This window comes from Cyanistes caeruleus, chromosome 17 (assembly GCF_971803275.1).
Source record: "Cyanistes caeruleus chromosome 17, bCyaCae1.hap1.1, whole genome shotgun sequence".
Taxonomy (NCBI): Eukaryota; Metazoa; Chordata; class Aves; order Passeriformes; family Paridae; genus Cyanistes; species Cyanistes caeruleus.
The window spans coordinates 11,389,973-11,415,473 of record NC_141717.1 but is presented as its reverse complement, the minus strand read 5'-3'; the positions used below and the strand labels follow the sequence as shown (position 1 = coordinate 11,415,473).

The window sequence follows — 25,501 nt, the reverse complement described above, 5'->3', positions numbered from 1 at the left end:
TTCATTAATGAATGTTTGGCTGCAGTCTTCCCACACTTCAACCCTTTAAAAAAAAGTTGTAAAGCACCAAGTTTGCAAGCTCCAGACTGTGGTAGTGAGTGGGATTTCACAGCCAGCTGACCATGAAGTGCTACCAGCTTCTAAAATCTGCTTGACTGCACATTACTTCTTCAAGCCTTCCAGATATAGGAGAAAATTGTTGCACAGAAATCTTTGAAGATGAGGTTGTATGAACACAGATTTCTTCTAAAGGTTATGGAGAATGGAAATGTAGTTAAAGTATCATTTCCTCTAGCTGTCCATTTTACTATTGCCACTTTCAATCTATGCTCATGTGAAAAAACAATTCATTAATAAATCTCTACCCCAAGAGGTATTTTGATAGCATAAATCTACTGTATCTATTGTTCATAGCAAATCTTAAAGGGAAGAAAAAAACAGAGGAAGAATACAAAGAAAATGTTTGCCTTAATGAATGAAAATTGGACTGTTTGTATTATAAAAAAGGAGATAATTATGGCTATAAAATATCATGGTCAAAGAATGAAAATGAACAACATACACAGTGTGTAGAAATGGGAGTGAGCCATTACAGTCAGACAGATTCACTGAGATCTTTTCTCCATAGTAATTCTTAATGATGTGGGAATTTCTATTTTTTTGTTAAGGACTGAAACCATCCTAGAGAACATTCCTGGAGTTTGGCAGCAGTGCAAGAGATTGGTTTACAAACATTTCACACCAGGAAAATAGTTGGAAACCAGTAATGTGGTGTTTGGCCACTACAATTATAAGCAGCAATAGATGCAATTTTTGTTCCATTAGAGCCATTTGGCAGGTTAGTGGTTCATTTATCTGTTACCAAAGATTTCCTAGCCAGGAAATCGACTTTGCAAAAATTCCACATTTTAGGCTGAGTCTTTTTTTGACAGGGAAAAAGTGATTAAAAAAATAGCAAAATTTCAAAACAAAGGGTTAAATCATCAGTTAAATACAGCACAGTAACACTGCAAAGTTTGACTCTTGTTTCTGGATTTTAGAATGAATTTTCCTTTAAGCAGTAGCTAAATGGTTTCCTTATATTGTTCATGTGTTGCACGAACCAGATCAGATCAGTCTTAAAGTTCATAATTTTCCCCAGAGTGTCTGAAATCCTACTACAAAGAGTACTTTCGTCTTAAGAGTCTGACACCAAGTAGAAATAAAAGGCTGAAATAATAGCACCACTAACTTGGCTTAATTAATTGTATGTTTCTGTACTTAAGCTTGAAGGGTGGAAAGTATTGCTTTAAAAGCTACCTACAAAACTGGTGAATGAGCAGCCACTCAGGGTGCCACTTCAAAGAGAAACACCCAAAAGAGCAACAGAAGGGAAGCTGCTTTTGAATTCTCTCAGTTCCTCCTGGCAGCCCAGGGCTTGCAAAGGAAAACAACCCAGAAATGGTTATTTTCTTTTGTGTTAGTTACATAACAGGCTCCCAGCAAATAAAGCTGGAGGTGGAGCAGCCATACAAAGACCCACTTTGTAACCTGTGCCTGCCATAGCTGCACAAAAGGATCTCACCTGAATTTAGGCATTTTTCCTTCCTGGCCGAGGGAAATTCTTTACACTGCAGCCATCTTAATAAATAACTGTGTAACTCTTGGTTGCACTGGTGGATATTTTGTTATTTGAGCCTTCATGGTTACTCCAGATTTCTACCTTAGTGCTGAAGCAGTTGAACAAATCTTGGTTTCTACAGTTTTTTTTATTTTTCGTATTTCTCTGTGTGCAATTTTGTAATCAGTGAAGAGGTAGGGGAAAGTAACTGCAAAAGGGAAAGCTGGTTTTTACAAGAGTGCCCAGTCTTCCCTTTGGAATCTCCAAAAATTGTGCTTTCATGTTAAGCATCCTGTGCCACCTTTACCCTTTGCAGCCACGCTGTGGCTTCCATAGAGCAGCATTTGGGATGTAGGCTGGTACTTCACTGCTGCAGGTGACAGCCCTGGCTGCTCAGCAGCCTTCCTTCTGTCCCCTGCTTGTCCTGCATCCCCCTGACTGTCAGCTGGTGGATCCCTGGCTCTGCCTCCCTCGCTTTCTCCTTCCCACAGCTCTGTAGTGGCCTGCTCTTGGGTTTGGCACTTCAGTTTGTGATTTACCAGTTATAAAATCCCAGGATTACAGGTATGCTCCTTTACTGTCCTCAGGTGTCAGCTGTAACACTGCTGCCAAGATGTTGTGGTGCCCTCATTTTTAAAGGGTGATTAGGAGATCAGTCTGAGAGTAACTATAACTGATGAAAGGATTGAGAGAATTTATACATTTGGCAGTTCTAACCATTTTTTACACTTACTTTATGGACCTGGAAAGGAGGGAGTTGCAATAAATACGAAATTCTAAAATGTCACCTGTGCCCAGCTTCTACAAACTTTATTATCATTACCTCTCTAAGAATTAAAAGTCAGTTCATGTACTCCAGAGCAGCAAATATTGTCAGACAATGTGTAATGGAAATTTCTGAGAGCCAATATTTAACATCTTGAAATGAGAAGCATCCAGGATAACTTTTGGAATCACTTGAATTCACTATATATATTACAACAAAATATGAAGGTAAATATTAAAGTATTTTCATCAGATGGATTTAAATTAATCTTTGGATTTCCTTTAAAAAAATAAATGAAGAATCTTTCAGTAATGGAGAAACAGGGTGCCCCCATATTGCTCTCACTCTTAAGTATGATGTAGAGAAAAATTACTTGGCAGTCGTTCATTTCCATGGTTAAACTCTTGTTCTTTGAGTCCAGAATGCTCTTAAATTATCTGGTTTAGGCCCTGATACTGCAAATTAACTCTGGGTATTAGATGCATAAACAGAGGCACAGCAAAACCCCACTGAAATTAAAAAGCTGTGTGTGGCCTGGGGCTCTGTCTCATGGGGCTGTTTGCTGGGGGTTTGTTTATTTTTTAAATGTTCTAAAATGTTTCCCAAGTGAGGATGTGATATTCCATAAATGACAGATCAGTAGTAGCAAACTTCAAACTCTCTTACAAAGTAGCTTTTCTTGGCTCTGTTTAGGAAAATCTCTTTGATTCTGCTTGTATTTAATGTGCTGCTGGGTAACTGGAACATACATCTCAAACCAAATTCAGAGAGTACCATGAACTGACACCTGCTGAAGTCTTTAATTAAAAGTGGTTTAATCTCTAACAATCTCTAGGTACATAAGCAGAAAGTATCTCTGTTTCATGTGTACTTTGAACTGCCATTCATTTAGAAATCAAAGATTTGTTAATGAAACGCAGTATGCCAGACATGATGATGTTTGACTGGAATCTCTTCTTGTTGGCATAGCCTGGTTTTCCTGGTGCTGTCAGCCCCCAGGAATACTTCTTATTAAAAATTACAGAGAGAGGGGAAAGACAGAAGACTGTCTTAAAAAAAGTGTGTGTATCAACTATCTAAAAATATATATTTAAAGCAGGAAAACACAGTGGGACATATAGTGGAGAACTGCCAGTGGGATCAGACTTTTCAGTATCTTGCATCTTTTTTTGAGTATCTTGCAGGTGAATATGTTGGAGGAGCTGTTCTACACCAACTCAAGGTTTTGGGGTAACAGATATTTTTTTTAACCATATCCTCTAAAAGAATGGTTGCCTGTGGAGCTGCATACATATAATGGGCTTATGACTGGCCTTCAGTGAAGAATTTAAACTTAAAAGCTTGTTTGGGTGTAGTTGATATCTTATTCAATGTATCCTTTCTGTTTTTATACACAGTCTCTAAGATTAGTGTGGTTGAGTATATTGAAAGTAATAAAAAACAGACACAGAAAAATTGTTGCATGTTTAAAGAAAAAAAAATCATAAAATGGAAGAGGAAGTGCATCATTTATTATAACACCATGTAGACTAATGAAAAACATACTGCAGGCTGGAAATTTGTTAAGAGCTGAACTCAAAAAGTTTCCACTCCCAAAAAATGCCTTGGGGCCTCCAGCTGTAAGCCTGTGGCTAAAGAGGCCCTATGGTAAACTGACATAAAAAAATAAGTACTCCATAAACAGTCAGCTCCTGTTTCACAATAGTTGGAAAGATATTTTTAAAAAGTATTACTATTGATGCTGACTGTACCTTATCAAAGTAAAGGGAGGCAGTGCATTTATGACTAAAACTTTAAATTGGAATTTGGACACTGGGCACCAAAATGTTTATTGTACATAGGAGGAATATGAAAAAGATGAGGTGACCTGCTTAGAGTAACAGAACAGCAGCTGGTACTGGCAGAACTGGAATTAATATTAAATAATTCCTAGCTTTTCATCCTTTGCTGATTAGACTGGGCTGTACAAGTCCCCTGTTCCTCTCCACTCTGAGCAGGTGCCACCCCTCGTACCCAAGCAGTTCCTTTGTTGTGTGCAAATACCCCCTCAGAGCATTGCTGGTGTTTGCACCATCAGTGCTCACGTGAATGGAATTAACTGGCCACTTGGAGAAGGCAAGATGAAGTTTTGTGTCTGTCCTTTAAACAGATTAAGTTTAGATTGGAAGTCTCCTAAAGGTGCATCTTCCCTGCTGAGCCGACAAGGGCTTGGCTTTGCCTTTGCCTTTCCCCTTCTCCCTGATCAGCCCTTGTTAATGACATTCCCATGGGTTGTGGGCTTCCAAGGCTCTCCCAGGAAGGCATTGCAGCCTCCATTCCTTCTTCACATGGCTTGGGAAGCATTTTATAGACGTAATACAAATTAAACCTTCTGATGTGCCTTCAGTCTGTTTCTCCAGAGGTTTCCCTGCCTGGCAAAGAGCCCTGGTGTGCCTCAAAGGCAATGGGACACTTCCACAGAGTCCAGATTTTACAAGCCTAGATGTAGTAAATTGAATGTAACTTAATAAGATTCTTCAGGTGGCTGGTTTGTGATCTTTGAGAAGGACAAGCTGCGAGTCAGTGTCATTTATCTCAGTTACATCTTCAGTCAGGACTTGGTAATCCAGTCCTTTTTAAACAGAAATAAATATCAGGTCTAGAAGTCCCAGTTTTGGTAAAATATTTTAACAGTTTTACATGGATGAAATAAGCATGCACAATAATAATCATCACACTGTATTGCTACAGCTCTACTTACATGAGTTGCAGCCTGGGAGAATGTCAGCCTGGGAGAGGGAGCCACTGGGAGGAGAAAAGGAGAAAAAGAAAAAAAAAGGTGAAACAGTTATTTCTAGGTGATTGAAAGAAATGAAAACAAAATTCAATCCAATCTGGTAAATATAGATCACTTTAATTTTTTTGTCTTGCATCTCCCTATGCTCTGTGTGACATTTACAATACCCAGTGTTTTCATCCAGATTAGAAAATCTATAACGTAATTGTTTGTGGTGTTCAATCTTGTAATGTCTCACAGTGGGGCTGATGGTTTTATTTCCACTTGTGAGGTGAATTGAAGATCTTGAATAAAAGCTGTAGATTGATCTAAAAATGGAACCATAACTTCCTTTTCGTCATTAAAAATGTCATGCTTGGTGGGTTAAAACTGACATGTAACAACCCCTATATGAAATATTTGTCATGTTATATGAAACCACAATAAATGTCACTTTGGTTTGTTATTGTAAAAAGTGGTGGATTTGGCACACAGTGTCACGTTAATTCACTTTACTGAGTATGTGTTTGTTCCTTTGCATGCTGTGGGGAAAAATATAGAGAATTACGTTTTATTGCATTGTAAGAAGTGTAATATATCTGTCCACTCAAAATTTGTAGCCACTATTTCAGTATGCAGATGCAGCTTATCTAAAGGAGAAGGAAAAACAAGTAAAGCACTAATTTCCATATCTGTTTCAGTAGAAAAAAATATGAACAGGCATACGTAAGGAATTAAAGAGGTTTGAGCTGAGATTAATGATTGAACAGTAATATTTGTAGAGAAAGGCAAAGAGTAAATGAGTTTTCCCCTAAAAAGAAAAATATTAACTTGTTCAAGGGTACTTAATTATGACTGCATTTTGAGGTAAGTAGAATACTTTATCAGGGAAAAAATATTTTAAGGTAGCTGCCTGTGCCACTACATTCTTTTTTGTATTAAAGTTTTATTGAGAGATGCAGCGCTGGTCTGTAAAAGATCTGATCTCACTCTGATGCACTTTCTGTCTACTCTTAGCACCAGTTATGGTTGTTACTACCACATTTTCCAGTCAGGGCTCCCCAGCTCTCCTTGGCCTCTCTCTGCCCTCTGTTTGACATCTTGTGGTTGGCATTTAAGGGCCCAAGAAAAACAAACAGTGCAGCCAGTATTTTGCTTGCAATTTTAGTTTCGTAGTTTGATGGAGAATGGTAAATAGAAGGACAAACTGTTACTATTTTTATGTAGTCTTGATCTTGAGAGAAAGGGATTGCCATGGCTAATGTGTCTTTGTGATGTGCCACAGAGGTGGAAATGCCCAACACCAACTCTGATGGTTGTAAAATCCTACAGTAGTGGCTGGCTCATCCCAATCTATGGCTGGCCTCACTTCTCAAGAACTAAAATAAATCTGCCACGGATCCATGCAAAGAAGGAGCAGCTGTTCTGTTCATACTTCTGTGTGAATTTAAGTCACGTCCAGGGACACAGTGGGACAGCTGTCCCGTGCTTAGAGCAGAAACTGATTGTGGAGAGCTTCTCCTGGTTCTTCTCACTGCTGAAGTCCCACCTGGACACAGCTGTGACACATCTGCAGCTCTGGGAGCTCCAGCTGTGTAAGGATAGGCTGCAGGAGATGGCTCCCCCTGAGTAATGCAGTCCTTCAGTGCTTTAGTTGTGTCCCATGTGGGTATAAATATCACTAGACATAAACCGTTGAATTCAGCTGGCAACGTTGCACAAGTGTCTTTATATGCATAGCAAGGGCATTACTGAGATCTGCATTCCAAGGACCATGGCTGTGGGCTCATGGAGCTCCTGGGGCTGGGTTGGGGAAAGGTTCTGTGGTCACCCAGCAGTCTCCAAAGAGAAGCTTTGCTACTGCTGACCTGCTGCAGCTTCCCAAGGATAACGTGTGACTCACTGCTTTCCTCTTTAGTTACTCAGTAGCCCTTCTGCATTGATTTTCTTGCTTTCTGATCCTTGCTGTTGAAGTACAATTCCTTTTATGTAGTAAATAATGTTTCAAGATTGATTAAATCCCAACATGAATCATAATGGAAATGCTGAGCTACACACATGGCTCTTCACATCTGTAAGGCTGTGGAGATGAATAACAAGTTCTGTAGTGACAGCCTTAAAGTGGGTTTGCAGTTTTGCTGGGAGCTGAACTCACTGGTTTTTGTTTTAATGTAGGCAACTTGAGTGGAATAAAATGCTGGTTAATAAGTTTGAAATGAAATTGTGGCATGAGCAGAATGAACATAGTTATTTCTAGATAGCTTAAAGAATGGAGTATGATTTCAAAGGTCACGTGTAATTATACTTTTATTCATGAAGCCTGTTTTCTGTATTCTAACAAATATAATTCATGTGTTGTATTAATCCTACAGAATTCTGAATCAGAACATAAAATTCTGCAGTGCTATAATTAAGAAAAATGAAAGTGATAAGGAGTAGCAGTTATGTAGCTAATGAAGGACTTCATTTCAAAGTGTGTTTTAGGCCATTAATTACTACAAAGCAAGAAGTGCTGCTTTGGCAGCACAAGGCAAAGGAAGACAGAAGCACCACTCCCTTCCCCAGCCAGCATCGCTGGGAATACCGGAGAGCTCCGGCTGTAGCTTGCACAAGGAATGTGCAAGAAGATATAAATCACTGGTTCAGACTGTCATTTAGCAAGGAAAATCTTTTGTATTCTGCATGTGGACATGAATTTTTCTCTATGTAAATGTTTTTATCCTTTCAGGCTGGACTAAGCTTTGCAAAGTTATAAAGCCAAGAGCTCAGGTGTTTTTTTGTGTGTGTCAGGACTCTCCAGAGGCTGGGATCTGCAGGCCATCCAGGACATGATTGTTCACGCTGTGCTTTGCATTTTCTTTCTTTTTTCTTTTTTTTTTTTTTAAGAAGTCTGAAATGTTTTCCTTGTGTGGCTTCACAACCCCATCTTTTTTTTTCCCAAACAGCAGGAGTCCTATCACTAGATCAAATTTGGAATTCACTGCTTCCAACAGTTGTCTAATGGATCCACATGTTTACACAGCATGACACTGGCATCCAGATAGTGTCATGGAAGCCCCTCAATCAGTACTACTGTTTAGTGCTTCCCCTCTGCTTAAAAAAAAAAATTAAAAAAAAAGGAAGAAAAAAAGTGAAAAGCTACAGGCACCTTTTTTCCTGGTACTTAGGGGAGCAGTGAATGGTCCCTCTGTTTCAGCCACCAGTACTCCCTCACAAAATTACAGAAAAGACTTTTTCCCATCTGCTCTAACGGAAAATACCGAGTCTCAGGTATTTTTTCAGTCCTTATTGTATCAATAAATAAATCTTAAAATCATAGAATCCCAGAGCTGCCTGGGTTTTAAGAGAACTTAAAGATCATCCACTTCAGCCCCACTGCTGTGGACACACCAGACCAGGCTGCTCAGAGCTCCATCACACCTGGCCTTACTTCCAGGGATGGATGCTACAAAACAAGAGACTGGAAAATAACACTTCCAGTCCCAATCCTTTCTTCCTTCCTGAGACTCTCTGTTGAATAAAAGCTTTTATCTGTGTAGTGATGTGCCCCTAACTTGCAGCACCCACACCACTGCCTTGATGAAGCTCCAGCTACTTCTCTCTGCCACTGATGTGTCCCTGTGCTTATGTGAGCATCAGATGTGGTGAATCAAATCACCCAAAGGATCCTTCTGAAAACCAGAGCACAGAGGGGCAGGCACAGGCACTTGGCATTTGTGTAGCATGGGACAGCCATTTGTAATTTACTCACCCCTGTGTTTTGCCAAGTGTTTGATTCCAGTTCCCTGTTATTGGATGTAAATGAATCAGTAGCAATTACTTGGCAACAGTCATTTGCTCTGAAGAAACTTAGTCCCTGGTAGCATTGAATGAAGGAAGGGGGGTTTGGCTGGGACACCAGAACCTTTCTTTTTTTAATTCTCTCATGGGATCTTTCACTTCCACACAAGCAACTGCCTGAACTGGCCAAGTGGTCTTGATTTAATGTTGCTTTATGAACACGACTTGTCGCAGCTGCAGGATGTCATAACCTCTATTTCCTTAGCTTAGATTTGAAATCTGGAGCCATATGATTCAGATGAACCACAACTGCCCTAGCTTAATTTAACTTGATGTATTTGTTTTGAAAATACCGTTGTTCGCTCCAAGTTTTAGTTGCTAAACAAATTAAGCTGATCTGCACTGGTAAATGGGGAATACTGACCAGCTTGATTAAAAAACTCCCTAAAAGCTGCAAAGAAAGCTCCAGTAATCTTTAGTTTATCAGTGCAAATGAAAGTATTTCATTAATGTAAACTTTAAATGCAAAAATTAGAGATTGTCCCTGAGATGAGTGTAGCTCTGATGCAAAAAAAACCCAACCAAATTCTTACAAAAATAATTGTATGTTGTACAGTAGTTCAGGGAAGTACAGTGAGATCACCAAAAACTGTTGCTGCAGACAGGATTCAGAGTACAAGATGATGAGCAGAACTGGGTTGGCTTTGCATTCAAAATTTGATTTTACAGGGCTCCTGCTCTTGTGCAGCTTAGAAACAAGCTTTTGCATTTGAAGTAAAGCCAACTGGATTTGTAAAGATACTTATCTTATTCTCTGGCCCCATTCAAATCACCAGAAAATATTAAGGCTGACAAGCCTAACTTGATATGCTTCTCAATTAATATTTTTATGTTAGATTATAGTACACACAGATTTGCTCAAGTGCCAGGTTTGAAGTCTCTCAGCTGGTTTCCAAGTGGCAGATGCTGCCTTAACTACCATATGTCTGCTCTCCACAATAGTAAATATTAATGTCAGAGTTCAGCGTCTTTATTTGTAACTTGTTGCATTAGAGCAATCTTAATTTAGTCCATTTTAAAATGAGACTAAACTTTTCAGTTCTAGGTTCACATGTACAGGGTGTGTCAGCACCCCATAATTCCTTGTTATTTCTGGCATTTTGTCTTCTGGTGGAGTTTATGTGCTTATCAATTGAGCAGGATTTTCTGTTGTTTCGTAAATTATTTTTTAAGAGTAACTCATCTAGAGTAAGGAGGCAGAATAAAAGCTTTGCCACATCCTTTCTAAAGATACTTGATTGTGTGCTTTAGATGTGTAAAATAAGAAAGGAAAAAAAAAAAAGAAAAAAAGGATACAGTCTTTGTCATGGCTGTAGTCTGTTAAATTCAAAAAAATCCCCCAAACTTTCCCCAGCATTTGCAAACCCACTCTTTTATTGAAGAGATTGAGACACAGCAGATGTGAAAGATCACCCAAAAGGGTCTGCCTGTGCACCCAATCTCTGAAGGTCAGTCTCAATTGCTAATATGTCCTGTGAGATTTTTCTTACTGCTTGTTATATAAATGAAGATTCATTTACAGGCTCTAATTTGTAGAATTTTTTTTTTATGATTAAGTTTATAAATGTCATAATCTAATTATATTCGTAACTTCCACTTTCTACTCTGCTTGTTTGCAGTGGTATTTTGTATATTTTCTTATTTAATTATTCATAGATGCTCAGAGAGACTAAACAGCAAGTTTGAGAGCTGGGATGTTTTCCCAAATGTAGTTTGGTGCTGTTGGCCAGTCAGTGAACTGCTTGTGCAGTCTGAAATAGAAGCAGCACCTGCTGGAACAGCATCTGCAGGATGCTGAGTTTGACAAATCAGCATTTGTGTGTCGATAACGTGCAGGTGGATCAGTGGGAGGGCACCCACAGAGTTACTTCTAATTGTCAGGTGTGGCTTATGGAGTGGAAAAGTGCAGAGGAAATTGTATTCAAATACTGAAAATTACCTTACAATTAACATGCAATTTTACTTGATGGATTTTCGGCAAATCTACTTACTGCCAAACTGCGTGGACTGAGTGAGGTTTCTTTTCCTCCTCCTATTTCCTCTCCCTCCCAGGATATTGCAACAAATTGGTTCTGAGTTTAGTGTAAGGCAGTGGAGCCATTCTGGATTTAAAAGCTGGTGTTGGTGTCTGGAGGCAGTGCTACGGCCCAGGGACTTGGCTGAATTCCTCAGCAGTGGTTCCATGACCAGCTGAAGCAGTTTCCTGCACTTCACCATCCCTTCTTTTTTTTTGACATGGTCACTGAAAATTATTTATGCACCCTAAGATTTAACCCATCCCATATTAGACTGTGCAATGTCCCAGCCTTGTAGTCTGACCTGACTTCATTTATATTCACACACACACACACAGAGCTGACATTTCACACATCTCTCTGTCAGAGTTGCAGAGCTGATGGCTGAAGAGCACTCTCTGGAACCTGCTGCTGGCACATAAATCTGCCTTCAAGTGTGCTGTCAGTACCAGAGGTTACTGATTTGAAGGTTTGCACCTTCTACCTCGGAAGGGAGTTTGAGGAGAGGATGGTGAGTGCTGTAGGGCTCGAGCAGGGAGAAGCTGGAGGTGGCTTGAACATGTTGTTGAGACAGAAAAGAAGAATGGGATTTTGCAACAAGGAGGAAGTGGTGTGGTTGATTTGCCACATCACAGTTCTCAGTGGCCCACCCATTTGTTTTGATATAAATACCTACTCTTGAGCTATGTCGAGGCATGAAGATGACACATACCCTCACACTTGTGATCTTCAGGGTTGTGGCTGCTCTTTGAAGAGTGAGCTTGATGTTTTAATGTTTTGTTTGGAGACTCAAGCATTTAGATTTGTAATTCTGCCCTTCTAGCCATTTCCCTGATTTACCTTGCAGAGTAAACATTCTTTTGTTCCGTTTCCCAGACTTCCTTTTCCTTTTCTTTGCTGTTGGCTTAATTTTGAGATATGATACTCAAGTCAGAGGTGTCTCCTTGGGAGCAAAAAAAACCCCAACAGCTAAGGTTTTGAATGAGCTAACTATTTTCTCTGTTTAGAAGCAGCAGCTTACTTTCCAGTATTCTGGAAGTCCTCAAACCCAGATCCTGCCAAAGGCACCGACTTAAATGGCAGCAGTGCTTAGGAGAACATGCTCAGGTTTTCTGGCAGCTCTTACAAGCCACTTAGAATAAACAGACACATTGCTTGCAGCGAGTGCCCCACAGTTTGGAAAGCACTACTGAAGGCAAATTTGTGAAGAATTTCTTCTTGTGGTTATAGTTCTCCATTTTCATTTCTTCTGCAGTGAGTCCAGTTTCCTCAGAGTTTGATATCTAGGATCTTAATATCAAATCTGGAATTAATACACATGTATTTAGAGACTCAGACATTTGCAGGGTTCATAGCAATAATTCACTGTGTGGCACAGTGGGGAACTCAGTGTGTTTTCAACACTCTCCCCCTCTACATGTACAGGTTTTTATAGTTGAATTGAGAATTTATAACATGCTGGGTTCTCATATTCCAGGTCTGCTTGTTTCTAAATCTATACACAGAACTTGGACTTGGCCATAAATTTCTGCAGATGAAATGAAGGCTGATTAGAATTTTAATATTAAGGAAGGAAATGGCCTTGGGTAGTGCACTACATAGCAGAACAGGCCTTCTGTTAATACACAAGAGTATTACTGTTTTCTTGAACTTTGCCTTCCAATCCAATTACAACTTGTGCCTAGAAATCATAACTCTGGTGCCTCCCAGTTGATAATGCTGAATGTTATCCTTGTCTAAGCTTATATAATTTCCAGCAATAAAAACAATCTTGATTATAAAACTGCTAGATAATATACTCCTAAAATTGAGTTATAGGCAATAGTACATGGTCTTTGTTGATAAACAAAGCAGTCATGATGGTATATCAAATTGACCCAGTTCTGTCTTGTTTTAAATTAAATGAAATCAAGATTTTTTTTTTCTTAGGATGTGCAATTCCTGTGATGACATATTGTGTAACTCACACTTTGTGATACGAATGAAGACAAAGCTTTCAGTGTAAATGATTTTTTTTTTTTTCCCCCAAGTCAAGCAAAATAACGGGAATCTCTGTGTTGGCTTTCATTTTAAGCACTCCTGTGATAGTATCATGCTCACAGTATGAAATGAGCTCATCCAAGGAGTAGTTCCAGCCAATTCCCTTATCAGCATAAGCCATCGTAGCTCAGAACGTGTCCTCCCGTGTCCTCCTCCCCTGCCCTCGCTGGTAACTGAATTGGACCAGATGCTGCGTAATTCCCTGGATCTGCATTTCCCTTTCCTTGGGCTGCACACATCTTTGTTGCACATTTACAGCAGAAAATATTATTGCTGAAGTGTGGAGTCGCATTCTGGTATTATTTCATGAAAATCGATTCTGATTCCTTGCTACTTCAGAGTGTGTTATTAGCACAGTACAACTAATAATTTTCTTACAAAGGAAATGACAACTGTATCCTTGTTTAGATGTTGCCTGTGTATTTATAGGATATAAATATATGCCAAATGTGGTGGCTCAACTTGGCTACTTCTCCTTCTGGTTTCTGTGGTTTTCCTTCACTGTCCAGAAAAAGTGCCAACATTCTCGATTCTCTTGCATCCATCACCAGGTTTGGTGAGATGTCCACTCTTGGAAGAAAAGGATCAATGGATATTTGTTTCTTTGGGCCTTTACATTGTATAGCAGACTTTTATCATTTATTATCTATCTCTAAGAAGTTTTGTTTATTGTTCTCACACCATTAAAAAGTCACATTAGTGGCACAGTCTGAAACATATTTATCCCACTCTAAAATCTCAAGGGGTTGTGCACAGGCTGTTATGCAAGTAGGTTTATTTTAGATGAGATTTCTTTCCTTTTTTCTTTAGTCACTTGTGTTTGAAATGTATGTCTAATGTTGAGTCCTTTTTATGTTCCATTGGGGGCATTTGATTTTGCAGCTAAAAAAATTGAATGCTATATGTTCTTTTTGCATCAATAAATAAGAGGGTATTTTCTTCTTTCAGTCATTCTTAGGATTTAAGGCCTGAAAAAGTAACCAAAAATAGAACAAATCCAAAAAGGCTAAAATATAAATGTATTTTTATAATTTGTGGGGGTTATACTGCAAATCAGGGCAGAAAGAATAAGCTATATGACAGATACCATTCCAAATGAAGAAATTAAAATTATTCCATTGTGTCATCCATATTGTAAGAACAGTGTGGATGAACTCAGACTTCTTTAGTGATTTTTCCCCCTATATTAGCCCGCAAGTCTTTCAGTAGCCAGAAACATGCAGGTTTGAGTTGATTTGGTATAATGCATCTTATGCTGAGAAAGAGAGTTGTACTCAAAGATTTTTGTTTCCCCCTTGTTTCTTAAAGTAGAAAAATGCTAATGTTTCTTTTCTGAACTCCCAGACTGGAACAGAATTCGGTACTACTGTTCCCAGGGTAATGTACCCTTCACAGATCTTCTCTGTAGAGCTTATGAATTCTTTTGTTTGATTTCTTGCAGTTTCTGGGCACAGCACAGTAAGTTTAGTTGGTATCTACATTAGACTTGGCATTTCAGTAGCATTCCAGCATAAAGGTTCTGTTGTGATTCAGTGCTGAAGGTGCAGTGAGTCGGCTCTGGAGAGACTCATTTCTTTCTGGTGCCATATGTTATCTTTGATCAGGAAACCATTTGAACTGAGATGCCTTCAGATATAATATGAGCAAATATAGAAGTCCAGACAGTTTAGCTGCAAGGGAGGATCCAGTTGTGGTTTTGCCTACAAACACTTTTTATTTGTTGAGTTACAGTTTTTAATTACTCACAACTGTGAGGGATTTCATGTCAGCCATGTGAGCTCTATTAGCATTCACAACTGAACTATCATGATGAGTTTTCTGTGTATTTTTAGTCCTCCCCCCTCCCCAAATCACTTCATTCAAAGGCTGAGGAGAAGGGAATATGACTGAAGATCGCTTTCTTCAGTAGACCAAAATACAAAGCCTAAGCCAGTGATCCAGCTGGCATCTTATACTGGAAGCTTCTCAAATGATCCAGGCATCATACAAAATTCTGGCATCAAACCAGGCAGTTGGTGACACCCCATGCTCCAAAACCAACCAGTATTGCTTGTAGTGACAGGGGCAAGCAAAGAGCTCCATCCTGTGCCAGGAGCAGGGTTCCTGTCACTAACCCTGGAGACCTTCCCACCCAAGGTGGTACCTGCCCTGCTCAATGTGGTCCTTACATAAGCAACTGCAGAAGCAAGTGGACACACATGTGTACCCAGAGTGTCCCCACGAGCAATGAATGAACTCTGCAGCTTTGTCAGAGTTGTCTCCACCTAAGAGTTTCCAGAAGAACTGGTGGGAGTGCAGCTAACACCTTCAGCCATCATCCTTCCTGAAGGATGATGCTATATCCAATGTTTGTTCAGGCAAGGACATCTTAATCTTATTCTAATAGGTTCTAATTACTCACTTCTGCAGGATCCCTGCCTGGGAGTCACCACAAGCCAGATACTCTGTGAATGATTATCCCAAGGAGTTCTTAATTACTGTGGAGTCACTCCAGATCTTTAAAATGTATTGCCTGTACTGGTACTATAAATCCATTTTCCTCTCCATTTGCTGTGGAGGCCTTTGTACCCTGGGTTCTGTGTAAGTGAAGGCACAGAGATGCTGCTGTGGATTATTCCTCATGCTGCTGGCTGTCACCTACAGCTGAGCCCGTGCCATGGGGATACAGCTACAAAAGACCCTGATAACCAAACAGGTCAGGTATTATATGGCCTAGTTTTTAAAATTCTGATTATCACTCTGGAGAAAGAGCCACAAAAATGGTACAGAATTGTCTGTCTTTGTAGTGGGTTCTGTGGCTTCCTATTTGCAACATTTGTTGTGAATAAATTTTTGCGCTTTGGCCAAAACAAGACTGTTTTTATGACTTTATTTCCAAATGTGTTGAAAGCTTCTGTTGCTGTGTTATTTACTGTACAGCACTTAAATAACTTTATATACTGAACATATGCTAAAGCAGAATTCACAAATGGCATCTCCCTCAGTGCAACTTCAGAAGAATTTCAGAGAAGCTGCAGTTGGTGTCCTACTGCAACCACGTAACTTTGCAAGGCAGACAGATGATTTAAAAGTTTCGAGACAGAATTAGGAAAATTATAAATACTTGAATTTGTGACAGTACCAGGAACATTAAGCCTAATTTGACTGAAATCCAAATACAGACCTTAATCTAAGAAGCTAAAAGGAAAGCAATGAAAGATACAAAGCTTTTACTAGGGCTGAAGGATTTCAGAAGCCTTTAGAGATGTGTGTGCTCTATTATATGGGTTATGTTTCTGACACTTCCCAATATGTATTTAAAGTCATTTTTTATTTAAAAAGGAAAGATATACAGGCAGTGTGGCAGTAGATCTACTCTTTGAATAGATAAAAATGCTTTAAAAACTCTTGACAGCTGCTTGTAAGAGGAAGTGTATTAGATATTTTTCTGCTTTTTTTTTTCTAGTAAATTTATTGGCTGAACAGCTTAGGAGGTGTTTCAGGCTAATTATCCATTTGCAAGCAACAACTGTGTCTCAAGTCTTTTGATCATGTGCCAGTTTTAAACTGAAAACAAACCTTGATATGACTGCACTTTTCACTTCTTTAGACTTTGTCTTTTGTAGTTAGTCAGAAATTTTGCATAGATTTTAATATGTGTGCTCCTGCTGTCAAATGTGTGTTCCTTTTACCTAAATGAGACAGACATCCTAAACCAGCTCTGCTTACTTAAGTGCTAAAGGAAGAGTGTTTTTCCGTATCAGTTCCTACAGCATGTATATCTTTTCCTGTTAAAGCACTCCTATTCCTTAAACATTTCCCATTATCACTGGTGTCCTGACAGCAGTAATCTTTTAGGAGGTCTAATCTGAGACCAGGTTAAAAATAAAAATGAAAAAACCCTAAAATCCTGTGAGCTCAATCTGACTTTTGTGCTGTGGTGACCAAAGGGTAAAAGAAACTGTTTTAAATAAATTTGTTCTCTTTCTAAATAGGTAACTAGCCAAATGCATTTCAAGTATTTGTTCAACCGATCAAATATTGCTTTAGGTTTAGAAAACAAATTAACCAAATATTTAAAGAATTAGACATTTTGTACCTGAACACTTCTCTGTGTCACTGCTTCTGCACTGATGACCCTAAGTACTGTGGTCAAAATAAAAGACCCTTTCCATGAAAATAAGTCAGACAAACATTTATTTTTTTTTTTCCTTCTTCATGAAACAACTAAGCTGTGGAATTTCACACTCATTTTACCCTTTTACTTAAGAGAAAGTCACACCAGTGTGTCAAATTTAAGTCCCTACTTCTGTAGATACACTGACTGGCTGAAGTGCATACACACACACACACACACACACACATATATATATATATATATTGGGCAGAAGTGTAACTTGATAGTTGAACATTAGTTTGATTTTGAGATAAACATTAGTTTGAATTTGAGATAAACACATTTCTATGTGTGCAGTTTCAGAAAGCAGAACAGTCTGTCCTGACACTAAATAAACATGGTTCCCAGGTGGAAATTCTCAATTTAGATGTCTGATTAACTTCTAACTCAATGGCTGTAGTTTAAGATCATGGCAGTGTTTGAATCACTTGTATTAGATACCATTCTTCTTTCTGCTCTGGAAGTAGAAGCTGTGAACTCCTTTTTCACACTGTTAGGTAAGGTTTTCTACTAATTACCTAATAACAGGAGCGGACTCAGACACACATAGGCATGGCAAAGACATTTTTGCATGCTACCTATGACAAAGAGTTTTAAATAGACCAGATTAAAGTTTTGGTAGTAAGATTTTAAAATCTCAGTTGATTCTTCCAATTGCTCTGTTCCATTCTGTTGGTAGTGTCTCCTGTCACAGTGTGTGAGCTTACAGACTTTGGTGATTATCGGATGTTCTGTTTACAGAATTGTGAAGCTTTTTTAAAGGTTGCTAGAGCTTAATTCCTAGCACGCCATTTGCTTTGAGTCATTGCTGAACTGAATGTAGTGATGCAAGTCAGAAAAGAAATGCAAAGAGAAGCACAGAGGATGGCAACACTCGCTCTTCTTTAACTGCCTTGATCACGTCTTGCAATTTGTTTTTATTTGTACAGTATATGAAGATAACCTATTTTCTTTATTGTATTAGATATCTTAATGAAGTTATGGGTATGAGTTATTATTAGATGGCAGCATTTATTTGTTTAATTAGCTAAATGATACAAGTGAAATTTCATTTTGAACTCAGTCACCATCTGTTAAACTGCTGAAGCAGTTCAATAATTGACTGCTACCATTACCCACTCCAGAATGAGCAAGCAAACCCATGAATTTTTGCCACAGAAGACTTGTTTCTGATGTATTTATTAAGCACTGGTGGGTAGGTACTGAGAGAAGATTTTCCTGCTCATTCAGTACTGCAGGAAGCAAACCACCATCTTCTCACTGGAGTTGTACCTTGAAATGGCTACAAAACCTGCCCAGCTCCAGTGGAAGCTGTTTGTTCTCCCTGGAAGTGCTCAGAGTTTCTGATGGGCAGGAAATCAGTGTCTGTGCTGGACAGAAACACTGTAGGTCAGGGACTCACAGCCCCATCAGCCAGAGAACATCAGCCAGAGGAGACACTGATTGAGCTAGCAGCTCACCTGAGAGGATGAAGAACACAGGGGAGCTTCCCTTTTATACAGATATTCTCAGCCCTGGGGAAATGTGAGTCCTGTACACTGTACGACATCTATTAATCTATACTGGTTATCTATTGCCATTTTTAAAATTTACTTGCTTGCATGTGTAAGAAATCAAAATTATATATATATATAAAATATATATATATATTCAATAATATGAAACACCTGAGTTCAGGCCCTTGGAAGTAAAAATTACGCTTTCTGCCTTTCCTAGACATCTACCGTCATTTTGAAATTAGAGGGAAATAACTGAAAGCCCAATACAGCAATGCATGATTCTGCTAAAAAGCAACAAATACCAAATGATCTGTGGTAATTTGAGAGCTGACAAGCTGCAATTCATCACCCTGGTATGTAAAAGGTAGGATATACATAGCAACATTACGTATTTTACACTTATGTTTATTTTAAGGAATGGTGTCTTCAGCCAGACGGTGCAAAAAATGGGATCCCACAAGCTGCAAATCCACTTGCTTCCACCTTTCTATCACCTCCTCCTTTTGCTGGCAGAAGTGTTCACAGTGAATCAAATTAACAAACTGATTTGCTATTAATCTTTGTGAGGGGACAAAGAGATAATTTTCACCCAGATGGGTTTACGAAACTGTGCAAACACCTGTGCCAAGGGAGAAGTGGGAAAAGATGGAGAGTGTCTTTCAGCAGCGATACTGACTGATGTACATTTAAATTGTTGCTAAAACTATTACCTGAGATTTTCATTCACATGTGTAAAGCTTTCTTTAGAACCTAATCAGAAGCATTTGGTTGTGTAATCTTTCACTGTAAGCAGAATATGCTCCATCTAACCTATAAGCACATCGTTTGTCCCACTGCAGTCACTATGTGGCTGTATTTCTTCCATTAAGTTAATAATCTCTATTCCATATAATGTGGGTATTCTAGTGTAAGGCAGGCAAGGAAGAAATCAGAGCTCTGTGTAATGACATTAAGCTTTTAGGTTACAGACAGAGTAAAGGACTCACAGCTGCTTAACATATGCCCTCTGCCTGAACTCGCTTTATCACTTGGTATCTGACTGCTCTCAACATATAAAAAGTTGCTGTGATTGATAGTCAGTTATACAGTATTTGTCAGGGTGAACTGAATCATTATGTGTATAGATTCAGGAATATAGAAAAATAAAGCTGAAAGAAGAACAACAAAAACTGACATCTTTCCCATTCATTAAGCTTTCCTAAGGCAACTGTTTTTGTTTGCAGGAGTTAGTGGTTGCTGGTTTTTCTAACCAGCAATTGCTGAGTGATTTAGAGTACATCTCTGCTCTTTTGTTTGGATTTCATTTGCGAAACCATTTAGAGTTATAAAACTGTCAACTTAAGAACATTCTATATATTTTGCCAGAGAGGGCCTCCTGTATGCAGAATTTATGCATTTCTCTCCATTTTGTGTGCTGTTTGAATTTTCATTATACATCACTGTTCTTTTTCTGGTTATTTGAATAATTCCCACTAATTTAGAGCAGCAGAAATCCTGGAACTAATTATGAAATTACATCTCAGATCAGTCATCAGATATTGCTAACCACAACATCTCACCCTTGGCCAAACCTAGCCCAGCAATGCAGTAATAGAATGTTCTGCTGATGCCTAAAAACACTTGAAATTTAGAAACCCTGACTACAACTAGAATCGAATCATGCACCTAAACATTAGAAAGCATAGACCAGAACTGTTAATGACATTAATTACAGTAGTTAAACCATGCTATGGTACCTTTCCTAAACTCTCAGATACCCTAAAATAATGACAAGTTAGGAGCTGAAAAATGTTATGCAAACTTGTATTACCTACTACTTGGAGCTTTGCTCACTTGTTTCTCTCCTGCAGAATTCCTTTGGTAGCTAAACTCAGTTTTACATTGTGTGGAAGCTGTAAGGCCCAAGTCTATCATCATTCTGCACAACCTCAATCTCTCCTGGCCTTGCTGCTGGCCCTGTTTCATGTGTTTCATATATTTATTTCAGATTTTCTATTTCTATTGTTCATAAGATATGACAGATTTAAGTCATCAAATACTTTAATTATATAAATGTGGCTGTGATAACTTTCTGTAACTTAAAAATTGGAATTTACTATGAATTTGCACTTCTTATTGTTCCTGGATGCTTGCTTGGTCATGTGCAGTGGGAGATAAGCCAGTACTTCAAAACTGCTTTGGGATTTTTGGAGTCAAAAGTCTTTAAGGTTCAATGACAGATTTTAGGAAAGCTTTAAATAACTGAAGAGTTCACTCAGGGAATCTGGAAGAATCTGTGCAGGAAGCTCTATGTTTTGTCTTTGCTATCTTAATAGAAAAACAGGTTCTGATTTTCCTGGCTTCCCTAACTTTTCCAGTGTCCCCTGTTGTCCTTGACTTCAAATTTCAGTAACCATGCTTCCTGCATCCCTTGCAGGAGATCTTATCTCCATTTTCCACCTTATGACCTTCCAGTACAATTTTAGTTCCCAGTATTGCAAGGCAGAGTATTAATTTTTAAAGAAAATTTTTAAAAAGAAAAGAAAATATGAGGAAATTTCTTTGTGAAACTAGATTTTTTGGGGGGTTTTGGGTTGTTTTTTTTTCCCTTTGGAGACTGCAATTTTACTTAACATGTTTTAGGAAACATACTGACTTTTACTTCAATCTTCAACAGAGAAGTATCATATCTTCTTGCTCATTTCCCATTCACAATAATGGAATGTCTCTCATAAAGGTAGAATATTTTCATTCTGATTGTACTTTACTTTTTCTGTTTCAAAGTACATTTTGTTGCTTGCAATTACAAAAAGAAATATGAAGCTTTTCTGTTGCCATTCGGCAGTGAATTCCGACATCTTGGCTTTTTTCCAGACTAGTTAATTTTTTTAAAATTTTGTTTTGAAGATCAGGATTTCCCTTGAGATGGACCTTCCATTTGCTGTTAATCTCACTCTTCCTTTGCTCTCCTTTTTTTCTGCCAGCCATAAACTACTTCACTTTCAAAGCTCTGCAGTCTAATCCCACTGTAGCCATTATCCCTATGCACTATGGAAATGTTGACTCTCGGTTCAGTAACAGCTCAAACATTTACCTTTGACCATCTGCGTTTTCTAATGACCATCTCCAGTCCTGTGCTGCCCTGGGTGCCATGAAGAAGTTCCTTGTTCCTATCTTAAAACTTTCTTTTGATCCCTGTAAAATTACATGATAACAGAACAGGTATGTGATAAAGTTAATCCCTCCGTTGGTGGGCGCAGGCTTTCTTGTATTTCACATATTATTCCATCTGTGGTTATCCACTCTCTTTTGTATTTAACTTTAAAATTACGTGGGCAGATGTTATTTCCTGTTGTATTTATACTTGGTTTATCAAAGATGGACAATGTAAGTTCAGCATGTAAAGCCTGGCTTTAAAACTTATCATGAGTTGTAAATTCTGTCCATGTAAATTTTAGTACTCATTTTACAAATATACTTAAGCTACTTATTATTGAAATGTAAATTAATACAATTTTATTTTAGGGTAACTTGCTAGATGCTTAATTCCAAAATGAAGCAAACACTACCAGCACCTTGTTTTGTGCTGCTTTCACAATGATACTTTTCAGTGTGGTCTGCTGAAATACAAACAGGTTTTATGGAGCATTTTCACTAAACAGTCAACAGGTTTTAATTTAGCTTCTTAAATCATAATTGTTTTTCAATTTTCTGCTCTGCCTCACAAACACATAATGAAGGCACACCTGATGCTATAAAAACCAGATGTCATTTCAGTATTTTCAGCTGTGTGATAAATTTGAGAGCTTAAAAGTTGGTATCATAGATGTATAGTTACCAGAGAGCTCACAAGAACAGAAAGTATGTGGAGTGCTGCTAAATAAATAGGATTTTAGAATGAGTTGCACTTTATTTTCAGAGACTTTGAAAATGATGGATGGAATTTTCTTAAGGAACTTTCAGGAGACAATTTCAAACTTACAAATTCAAATTCTTTCCCCCTGCCAGTCATGTAAGTACCACTTGCTTATGGGGAATTGAAGAGCAGCATGCAGACCTGAAGGAGAGTTAGATTGTGTGATGCATGTCAGCCCTTAGAAACATTCCTCCTTCACCACTCTTATTGAGAAAGAATTTCTTATGATGTTCAGTGGCAACTCAACTTGCCTGAAATACAGTTTTTCAGTCCAGCTTTATAGTACTTTTTGCTCTAAACATTTTCAAATTCTTCATACAGGTGTTCAGAGGCCTCTTAGTGAAAATTATATATATTTAGAAGAAAGATCATTTCACACAAATTAATTGTCACAATCTCATTCATTCATCTCTGGTTATCACTAGGCAGAAAGTCAAATGCAAAAATCAGTAATGCCCATCACATTTCTTCCTTATTTTATTTAGAGGTGTCTCTCTTTTCACAGCCAAACAGAGGGTCCAGTTCTCTGTCTCCAAACCATTTATCCCATTGGAAAGCAAACCAAGGGGCAAGACACATGCTGAGGTTGTTGATACCCTTATGCTCAGGATGAAGGTGCAGGACAGTTCAGAGGCTGCTCATGTCCCCAGTGCTGCTGTGGCTGTCTATTTTAGGGTGACTGAATCATGAAATGTTCATTCTGCTAAAGAAGTGAATCCTGCCCACTCCATTTTCTTGAGTGTCTTCTCTTGGGTCTTGTTCATCACAAATTGAAAGTTGCGTGTTCCTGCCTACGTGTGCAGCTGAGTGGATATAAATGGAGGTATGGATGGATATTCCATTATGGAATAATTAGCTAGGTTTTGAAGAATATCTTGGTATAACTGGCTAAAAATGATGCTGGTTTTATTAAGAAGTTAAGGGAAAAATGTTCTTCTAAGTCTGTGAGAATATGGAGGGTTTGAGAGTAGTGTGTATGTCTCAGGACATTCATTCCCTGTAGCTGTACATCCTGTTAACTCTGCAGCTGAAACACTGACAGCTTGTTGGTCAGGAGGTATGAAGTTTATTATGGGTTTTGTTGACCTTGTTTTTAACAAAAATGTCTTCCTAAGTCAAATATAAAGATTCCTGTTTGAATTGTAGGAAAAGCCACCTTTCCTACGGATCAATGACTACTTATTTTCTACTTAATATTTGGTATTCAGCTTCACTGATCTTTCCTGTAAATGGCAAAAATGTACCTTCTCCAGCTGTATGTTAATTATGTTTCATTTTTAAGTCAGAATGGGTACATTACGGAGAAACTCTCAATTTGAGACTGAGCAAACTAAATATACTCAGCTGAGTGAATCCAGCACTGTGAACATGAACCACTGGTATAAATAGGAAAGGAGACACCTTGAAGCTTTACCATACTCAAGAAGTGTCAGATTATGTTCATTTGAAAGGGATGGCAACACTCTTTTTCCCCTAGTGCAGGCATGAATATTGTTTCACCAAACACAGGCTGTCCAGGTGTTCAACAGACTCTGGTGTTTGCACCTTTATTGTTGAATTTCAGCATTTCTTGAATGGCTATTTGACTTGTTTTTTATAATCTCACATCTCTTCCTTCATAAAGACTTAAATGGGGGAAATTAAAGCAAAGTGTTTGTCCTTCCAACTTTAAAATACTTCTACCTACTTTTCTGACAGATTCAAAACCTTATGGACTGTTTTCAAATAGCTCTTTTACCAACAAGCATTGCTGTAAGGATAATTGGCATGAACTATTTGGAACTCTTATTATTATGATGAAGATGTGTTTCATTGTTCAGGACAAAGCACTCCTGATGATATGAGACCTCCAAGACTGGTAGAAATGTGAGATACTGGTTCTCTACAGTTCTTTTCTGTTGTATCCAACTCAGCAGAGCAACATGGGATTCTTCCAGATCTTCTAGAGGGAGAGTCACTGCACAGAATTGGCTTTAATAGCATTGACATGATTGAAAAACCCTGGTATGACTGCTAGAATATCTGTATTTGATCACAACTTCTGATGGAGAAGATGCATTTCTTTCTATGTTGTGTGTTTGGAAAGAACATATTTCATTAACACTGGTCACTCATGCCACTTGGCTTCTGGAAAAGGCATTCCTATGAAAAAAATGTCCCAAATTTTAAAGATAATATTTATATTTTTGCTGAGGGAGTAATGGGGAGGAATATCACTTGAGCTCGAGAATGTCAGTATAAGTGATATGTGTTGTGTAAGTCCCACCTAAGCTTTCCTTGTCTGAAATGTTAAATAAAGACTTTAATGAGTTCCTCTGCATAAGGATGAATTTAGCTCCAAGAGCAGTGCAAAGCAGACTTGTTGATTGGTGTGGGAATGATTGCTGTGATTCCTGAGCTATGAAGGTGCTGTCATTTCTGCAAAGGATCTGTGCAGGGGAGGCAAAACAGAGAACTGACTCTGCAAAATGGTTTGTGGGTATGCCCAGAACTTCATGTAGGGTCCTATTCTATTATGAATTATATATTTGCTGTTTTATTGTAAATGGTTATTCTTTAATTATAACTTCAGCTATAAATTTGTGTGAAAAGTTCAAAGCTGGATTAATAAATTAGTCCAGAAACTTCTTACTATTTAAATACCGCCTCAGCTATTTTCATAGCTTTATTAGAACAGTTCATTCCTCAACTTATGCCCTTTGGTCATGGGGGTGTTCTCTGGGTCATTCGTTAAGTGGGTGTGTCATTTCTGTGTGATGTGAAAATACCAAAATGACCCTTTAAAAGTGTGTGTTTTCCAAGGAACGCTGCACCTGCAGATGCACATCTGCACTTGCTGTACTAAATCCATGCATTCTGTCTGTCTGTACTGAGCTGGAGATGCTGCAAGTCTCTTATCTCTACCTGCAGACTTTGTACCCTACAGGCTGGGGAT

General features: G+C 38.4%; 2 protein-coding genes across 5 annotated transcripts in view; one reads left to right on the top strand and one right to left on the bottom strand.

Annotated features, from left to right (window-relative positions):
* Positions 1 to 25,501, top strand: part of CHLSN (cholesin) — a 120,655-nt gene that overhangs the window by 61,801 nt on the left and 33,353 nt on the right. The gene's annotated exons all lie outside the window — the stretch shown is intronic.
* The window catches only part of GPR146 (G protein-coupled receptor 146), a 51,909-nt gene that overhangs the window by 24,498 nt on the left and 1,910 nt on the right, over positions 1 to 25,501 (bottom strand). For 2 of the 3 annotated variants that reach the window (XR_015277215.1, XM_023936786.2), the window contains exon 2: positions 5,107 to 5,150. The gene's annotated coding sequence lies outside the window, so the exon portion shown is untranslated. Of the gene's footprint in view, positions 1 to 5,106; positions 5,151 to 21,744; positions 21,846 to 25,501 lie in introns of all 3 variants that reach the window. The other variant, XM_086853842.1, reaches the window with a different exon arrangement.